Below are 8,679 nucleotides of genomic sequence, written 5' to 3' on the forward strand. Positions count from 1 at the left end.
TTTTGCATTTTTAACGCTTGATGCACACACTGTGACAGCTGCATGCGACCCCCCCAGTGACAAGAGCTGCTGATGCCATGGTCTCCCCAGGCCTGGCCTACATTTTCTTGGGTTTGGGTTGAGCCTTAGGGAGAAGAAGCACAAACTGGTGTAAATGGGGTTAGCATTTCAGACAGTGTGGCTAGCGGCTAGTTCCACAGTTCCCGCCTTTACCCATCTGCCACTGACCCTTGTTTTGCCAAAACACCACTTGCAATTTGTGGCTGCCAGATTACTTTATGGAGACATGATGATTTTGTCCTGCATAAAGGTGATTCGACATGCTCTGTTGCCTGTCTGTTGCTTGGAGGCTCCTCAAATCCGGCACTCTGCTTCTGCCTCATTACTGTCAAACACATCAGGAGAAGGTTGCTCTGTTTGGTGCACATTAACGCACGTGTACTGTACGTGTACCACCGCATACATCAACATCTCCTTCTTGTGTGTGTGTGTGTGTCGTATTTTCTGTTTTCATGCTGCTCTTAGTGGGAGTCTGCTATTTGTTCTCATCTGCATGATTTCGGCTTGCTATCCATTATTCATATTTTCTCCAAACACAACTTGCCTTTAAGGCATTTTCTCATGTTAAGCTTTTACTTTCCCGCAGCTTTCCTTCTGTGTTTGCTCTGAGCGGTGCTTTGAAGTCACGCTGCTGGCCCAGCCCAGCTGTCTGGACCAGGTGAGTTGGGATTTATTCTTAATAACAGTACAAAGTACTTCAATTTCGTTGAACTTAAACACATTTCATGGCCATACCTTGAATTCTCCGTGTTGCGCTTGGGAACATTTTAAGCAAAACAGGAATGAGTCAAGTATAAAAGTATGAAAAAAGGCTACAGCAATGAAAAAGACCTTGAAGTTCCCCTTCAAACCGTTTAAAGTGCCTAATACTTTAACCGTTGGCTCATTAAAATCAATATGTACCCCCGACATAATGATGGAGTGATATTTCCACAGTGCTCTTGTATTGTAATTGAGGGGACCTAATAAGGTACAGAGAGATGAAATGTTAATGATCCCCACGGGTAAATTGGGAGGTGCAGTGTAACAAAATGTAGCAATGCGGTGTAAGTAACTGGAAGCACTTCAGCTCACTCCTTGCTTCTCACAGACACCTAATGCACACATACACGCTCTCATGCATAATGATGGAACGTTTGGAGAATATATATTTGTGCTGAACATTGAATTAACAATTGAACTTTTTCTACGCAAGGAAGAAAGGTACAAAAGAACATGCATTTTGTACCTTTCTCTTTCACCTCCACACCCTTTATCCGTTGATCAAAGGAGTGATGGAGAAAGACAGATAAGAACACAGAGGGGAATACAGTAAATCCTTCCAGGTAACAGTGGCAGCAGTGTGTTGCTGTGGGTTTGGCTGCCCAAACAAGTCCGCTCCTCTCTCCCTCCCACCCTTACCTCCCCCTCGGCCTCGTGCATCTCCTCACGACTCGCTTTCATCTGCGCTGCGCCACAAACAGAGCTTCTCACCACTTCAAAGCTCATACCTGTTATGTCGGCTCTTTCCTGCCTCCCATCTGCAGCGATTTCGGCCAGAGAGTACCTGAGCACACGGGCGGTGAGATTCGGCCAGGGGTAAAGAGTATAGGAGGGATGATTAGGAACCAGAGGGAAATACATGTAGAGTCAAAGAGAATTATACGTATATAAGTATAAAGGATAAGACTCTTTTGGCACAGCAGGTAAACATTGAAGTGGATTTGAGCGAAGCACGCAGTCTGACACGCATATCTTTGACTTGTTTGATTTCAATGAAACACGGCAATGAAAGCGGCAGCATGTCATTATGTGTGTGTGTTAAGGCATTTGTGTTTGCATTTATTAGGCAGGCGTTTGGCATTTGGAAGCCAGCTAGAGAGCTTTGAAGCATATTGTGTGTTCCATCTGTGTGTGTGTGTTTGTGAGCACACGGATATGTGTGTAAATTTATTTAAAGCCTGCCTGGCACTGTGTGGGGGAACGGGAGGCAAGATAAAACTAACTTCAATATGTCGTGTGTTTGACACATTCACTTCCCTAAAAATATCATTTGCATATTGATTATGTTTCTGATAAAGCTTCTAGTGAAAATAACATTGTTTATTTCTGCCAAGGGATTGATATCCTGCTCTTGTGGCACATATGGCTTCATGAATATGAATCCTTTGTTGCAAAACTTTCTTTGGCTGCAAGTACATTTGACAGCTTACCAACAATAATCCTTATTCATATTTATGTCCTGTTGTTTTATGTTTTTCTATTTATTTTTCATATACATGCTTCGGCAAGATAAGCATTTCATGTGCTTTTATAGCAAATTAAATTGAATTGCGGGTTTCAGTTGAATGGATGTGTAGGATGAGAGCGAGAGTGAGAACAAGAGGGGAGGGGGTGAGATTAGAGCAAGTGAATGTAGGGGGACAGAGAGGGGGATTAGTGGAGGGCAGAGTGAAAGAGAAAGAGTATTGCTCTGCCAGGTGAGCTGTGAGGTGAACCAAAGCTTTCACAGATTATAACAGGAATGGCTACCGGTCAATCACGGGGACACGTTGTTAGAAACCGCGAGGCTTTTCATCTGCCGCTGCTCGATCTCCATGGCGACCCATTGTCAGTTTGTGCCTCATTACCTGTTCTGGGATCAGCATGTTCTGAAACAAGTTGCTGAGGAGAGAGCGGTGCGGCTGATTGCAGCAGGGATGTTGATGGATGGTGATGGAATGGTGTGTAACAGGATTGGTAGAGAGAGGGGGGGTTTGGTTGAGGCGAGGTTCGATTAAAAGAGAGGGGTTGGGCTCTAATCTTGTGTACCAGCACAAAAGATGGAGTCATTCTGGTCAGAAGATGTGAGGTTAGAGTAGCAGCACTGACCACCTCCGTGTTCAAAACAGAATCATCTCACTACAGAAAATAAACAAAAGAGAAATTCTCAACACTTGTAATATGCAACCAATCAAATGCAACATTGTATTATTTAGTATGAAAGTAGACAACTAACAAGCCTAATGGATAATGTTGGCAATATTCTTTACGTTTAGTTTTGTTAAAGAGGCTCTATTGTGCTTTCTGGGGGTTTCCCTTAGTGTGTTATGAAAGTTTGTGTGCATGTAAATGGTCTGCAGAGGCTAAAATCCCAAAGTCCCCCCCCCCTGGCTGAAACGCCTCAATAGGAACCCTTTGTATACTTCTGTAATAAAGTAACATCACCCTGTAACACTTGCGCTTCTATTAGCTAGTGCTCCAACACATTGTTTGTGGTAGTGGTTGACCAATCACAACAAAGAGCAGTTAGCCGGCCAGCTAACCAATCAGAGCAGACTGGGCTCAGGTTTCAGACAGAGGGTGAAAAATAAAGACCTTTCTGAACATTAAAGCGTGGAGACATGTCACAGTAGAGACGCTACATACTGATATGAATCTGAAAGTGAGCTCAATATGTCCTCTATAAGAGAATCCAATGAAAGAACAAAACCCACGTTGCGTTAGTCCTCTCTCAATACTAACCCCCCCCTTACCCTGTCTGTGTCATGCGGCTTAAAGCCCATTTATTCCTGCTACAAAAGTAAATATTTTAAGATTCCCTGCAGAAATGCTTTGGGACATTTAAAAATACTCTCTTGCAATGATTCTTTGTATCTTGTATGTCTCATAAAAAATTGTTTGACGACCTTGTCAAAAATTACTACAAGGCATATCAAGAATCAGCGATAATGCAAATTATGCTAATTTCAAAAGTTTAACTACTGGGCACACGGTGTCTCCTACTTTACTGAAAAGCCCTTTGTGTCTAACTCATGCAAATGACATTTTGTGTGAAATGTCAAATGGAATGTGAAAACAGCCTTCGTGTGAAACGTGACTCATTTTGCACGGTAAGCTCAAACATCCAAATGTGATGTGCCATTTTTAAAGTGGAGAAGGACTTTTAAAAATGGATCGTGAGTATTTAAATAAAAATACTCTGCAGATGTTAGCAACCAATACTCAGGCAGAGTTAGTTTTGCACTGCGTTGATTATACTTGCAATGTAAAATCATTGTTGGTTTTGGTCCTTTTATTGAAGTTGGATACAGTCATAAGAATATGGAAATGTCGCCACACTTATCCTTTAAGCTTTTAAGTAACTGCATCACGATTGCAAACACAGCTACAAAGCTGGGTAATGTCACGCTGCACGCCAATTAGCAGTGTCAGCCCCATATGGTGTGAACTGTTTCTTTTTTGTCTTATCCCTGTGTGTCCGTCTTGTCGTGTGACCACTCTCTTGTTTGTCCGGTGAGTGCAGTACATCTGTCCTTGGTGTGTGTTGTCATGGCAGCTGGGGTTATTTCCTTTGACTCCGTTTGCTGCCATGCAATCTGATGAATTGAAATGAAAAGTCATACAATTGTTAAACTCTTGACCTTTTTCTTTGATGGCCAAAACTGCAATTACAGGGGCTTCTAGTCAGTATGACATACTTTCTATTTGTACCTCTACAAAACAAAATTCCTTCTCCTGTATGTTTTTATTTATTTATATAAAACAGACAACACTGACAGTAGAAATGTCAATGTTGGTAGCAAAGTCTCTTCAATATATCCATTCAACTTGGCTCGACTGTTATGAGGGCTGCCTTTTATTCTGTATGTCCGAGAAGGTCACTTGAAGTACATCTTAAACACACTTATTGTACATTATTCATACCAGTGAGCATCAGTATGCTTCAATGTTCTCTGCAGAGTAGAAACAACTCTTAGTGGGAGTGTGGGAGTCAATATTAATGTAAGGCACCGAGAGATGTGGAGTTTCCGGTCTCTTTCTCTTCAATAGGATTCCTTTACTTCGTATCCTCTGGAGCCTCACACAAAGTCCCAGCCCACCTGTTTGATCAGCCTCCAGTGGCGTGAAGGCGCAGCTAAAACCGACCGGAGCAGAAGGCAGGCTCCGAACCCGATACCACTGTCCCCTTTGGAACAGACCATGATATCTGTGCAGTGATGACATCGTTTGTAAGACATTTCAAACACAGTCCCCTGATCATTAGTTAGATTCATTAGGTTTCCCGCCAGGCTTTTTATCTCACTGTGATTGATGCCGTTTCTTTGGATTGACATTCTCAGATTGCAGGTTGCCCGGAGGTAGAAAGTCTGATTAATAACTTTGGGTCTGGGTGTAATTAGTGTGGTCTCTGTTATGACTGCCGAGGCAGCGCTCAACTCCAAGTTGTTGAAGGTGTACAAGAGGTGACCCCAGGCTAAAAAAATGGTGCTTAGTTGGCAATGTGTAATACATGAGAATTATATTTTGGAATGTAAGATATTGGAGTCAGTTTTGAACATATTGATTTGTAGTGAGTAAATCAATGATGTCTGTAACAAGATTAAGGCTTTGAATTGGATCCTAATGTCATCATGTAGCATGCTCACATTGAAGATGTTGCTTTGCGATGTAGCAGGTCAAACTGAGGCATTGGTTTTGCTAGGGCTGTGCGATTATGGCAAAAATCATAATCACGATTATTTGGGTCAATAATTGATATCACAATTATTAAATACGATTATTCATTGACTTTGAAAAAATCCATTTATTGAACTTTAAAACAAATACAAATAATAATTTGAACAGTATCTTTTTAACTGTTGATTACCCTGAACGTATAATTCAACTGAAAAACCAATACAAAAATAAATTAAATAAATGAGACATTTAAATAAATAATATCAAAATAATAAATACCAATAAACAAGATCAACAAACTCATGTTGGTGCTACAGTGAAAGACAAGGGATCACCAAAGTCAGAAGGCTCATCCTCTGGGGACCATGAATATATCCAAATGAATGATAATCCATTTAACAGTTGATGAGATATTTTCTATGTGGCCAACGATGGTGGAGTAACCTGAGAGTTCCTACTCACTCTATCTGGGTCAACAATCAAAATGAATGTTAGCACCATTATCAAATGCTGCATTATCTCCAAACACCTTGAGCCGCATAAACTGAGCGTTTTGAAGAAAAGCTCAGAGAATGACTATTATCAGAGAGGATAAAAGAGGTTAGTGTAATAGTGGACGTTTGAATCCACAATGCAATCATCTTTCTGCCAAACACTGAAATTAAACTTGGGGGTATTGGCAGTGAAAATGGAGGTGAGTAGATAATGACATTAAATTGGTTTTGGGTGAGATATCCCTTTTTAAAACTATCACTCCTCAGGTGACAGGTCAGCTCTCATTTACGTCATTGCATCTCTTCCCAGATGTCTTATGAAGTAAAGTGGAGGGAGGATTTATTATTTATTGTGCTTGTCTTGAATTTGAAAATGTATTTTGTTTAATAATACATACTTACTGTTGGGAGTTGCATTTAAAATGACATCCAAATAAGATGCTTCCCTGTATTACAAGTTATTTTATGATCTTGCAGACCTATGAATTAGAAAGGCAAATCAACTGCATATTCGAGGAAAATTACAACCTAATAAATGTCAATTTAATTGGTTTCCTCCCTCCATTTGGGAATATGCTTAACTCGGGGCTCTGAGGGGCCGCTTTTTGATTCTAGACACAAAGTCAATCCATGTCCAGAAGTCATGCGTTGTTGAATTTGATTGACTCTGCACGTCACATTTGCTCGGCGGATCATAAATCACACAGTTTGATAGCAGCAAAAGGACCTAAATGTCTGGTCCGTTATTTGCCTATAAACCTTAAACTAATGTTATCACCCAATATAAAAATGCTTGCTCTTGCAGCAGAGCCTTTTCATTACATTACATTACATTACATGTCACTTGTTAGACGCTTTTATCCAAAGTGACTAACATACATTCAGTACTGTGGACAATCCCCACAGGAGCCATTTGGGGTGAAGTGTCTTGCCCAGGGACACAACGACATGCTGACTGCAGTGGGGTTTGAACTTGCTACCCCCTGATTCAAAGTTCAGCGCACTAAATTCAGCGCACAATCCCCCTGAGCCACAGCCTCCCTTTTCCTCAATGCATCTCTGTGATCAGGGCTATTTAGAATAACAACATGTTTAGAAATTGTGGTTTTCAGCCCAATTAAAGCATGAAACCTTGCATGCTTTAGGAATAGTTATGCTCAATCTAATTTGTGGTGTACAATATATTTAATTGGGTGTGAAAAACTGCAACTGCTAATCAGAGCAATATGTTTTTGCGTCTCAACACTTTTTACCCATTATGCAAATGTGCTATTAAAACAGAAGCTCAAACAAGTCTTTGTTAAGAGAAACAGCTCTGCTCAATTAAGTCTACCTATAAAAGATAGTTATTGGTACAGTGTGAAAGTTCCCGACAGCTGGTTGAACAGAGGATGGAAAGTGTTGCAGGAGGACGAGTCGCGCAGGTGAAATAATTAGAAGACAGAAGACAAAAGATGTCGATAAAGGACAGAAGAGCGAGATAAGATGCATCGATGAGCAAATGGGAGATACAGAACGTTGCGTATGTGGAAGTAAAAAAGGGAAGAGTTTCTTGTGTTGCATTTGCTTCATTATTGGTGTTATTTTCTGTCTCTCTTCTCTTCCCCACGTTTGCTGTCTCACAGTGACTCACTCTGGGTAACAGAGCTGTACCCACAATTCAAAAGTAATTTGGTTCCAGGTTTTCTGCGGTGTTGTTTTTCCACTGCGAAACACTCAGAAACCACTCGTCAGTGTGTCCACGCGGTGATGTTGTTCTGCTCTTTCTTTCTTGTATTGATGGAGTTGAAATTGCTGTAGGTGTCTGTTCATCCACGTTATATTACTGTTACATGATGTTCCTACTGGAAACATCAAATGCATCGCTCTTTGTGGCGGAAAAGGGACTACAGACACTGAAAAAATAGCTTCCTTGGTAAAAAAAAAAGTCCTATGATTTAGCCATGTTTTGTCATAATAAGCTATTTAATTAGCTATTAATGTGAAAGTTCAAGCTTTTCATCCATTTCTGCACTATGAGCACTTGTTTTGGTTTTTGAAGTTGGTCGATAAATAACAGCATATTGACAACATGAATCTAGGACATTTTGAACATGCACATTAATTAATAATAATAACCAAAATAGTTCAGAATCATCAATAATGCAATCATTGGTTGCAGCCCTGTACAACATGATACACTCAGAATCCAATGATCCATAACATCGTTCTTCAATTTGCATTTTCTATCAAATTTGGCTAATCTAATCTAATGTAAATATTATAAATAATCCGAGCACTTAAAATGATTAAACTTCACCACCTAGCTAACTTTGTTGTTCAACAAGTGTGGAAATAGACACCAGGATAAATGTTTTCTATTAGTGCCAGACCATTAAATTCCCCGGGCCGATATATCAGCCAACATTAACTTAGTGCAGAAACTATATATTGGTACCATTGTACAGTAGAAAGAATTTGCAGTGCAATTGCCAAAATGTGTGTAAGGTAATTAAGTGTCACCATTACACTTTGTTAGAGAACTGAGAGCTTTGACAAGTTTCTGTTTCATTGTTAAAATGTTCCACTATACAATACCGTGGGGACACTGTCTCTAAAAGAATAATCCTCTAAGGCGTTCCTTTAAAAATGTCGGTTCCTGTTATGCGTTTATGAAAAAATATGACTGATTTATCATTATTGGATTGTCCTTAATCTCTTAGCCTGG

The sequence above is a fragment of the Trematomus bernacchii genome, unplaced genomic scaffold (genome assembly GCF_902827165.1).
Source record: "Trematomus bernacchii unplaced genomic scaffold, fTreBer1.1, whole genome shotgun sequence".
NCBI lineage: Eukaryota > Metazoa > Chordata > Actinopteri > Perciformes > Nototheniidae > Trematomus > Trematomus bernacchii.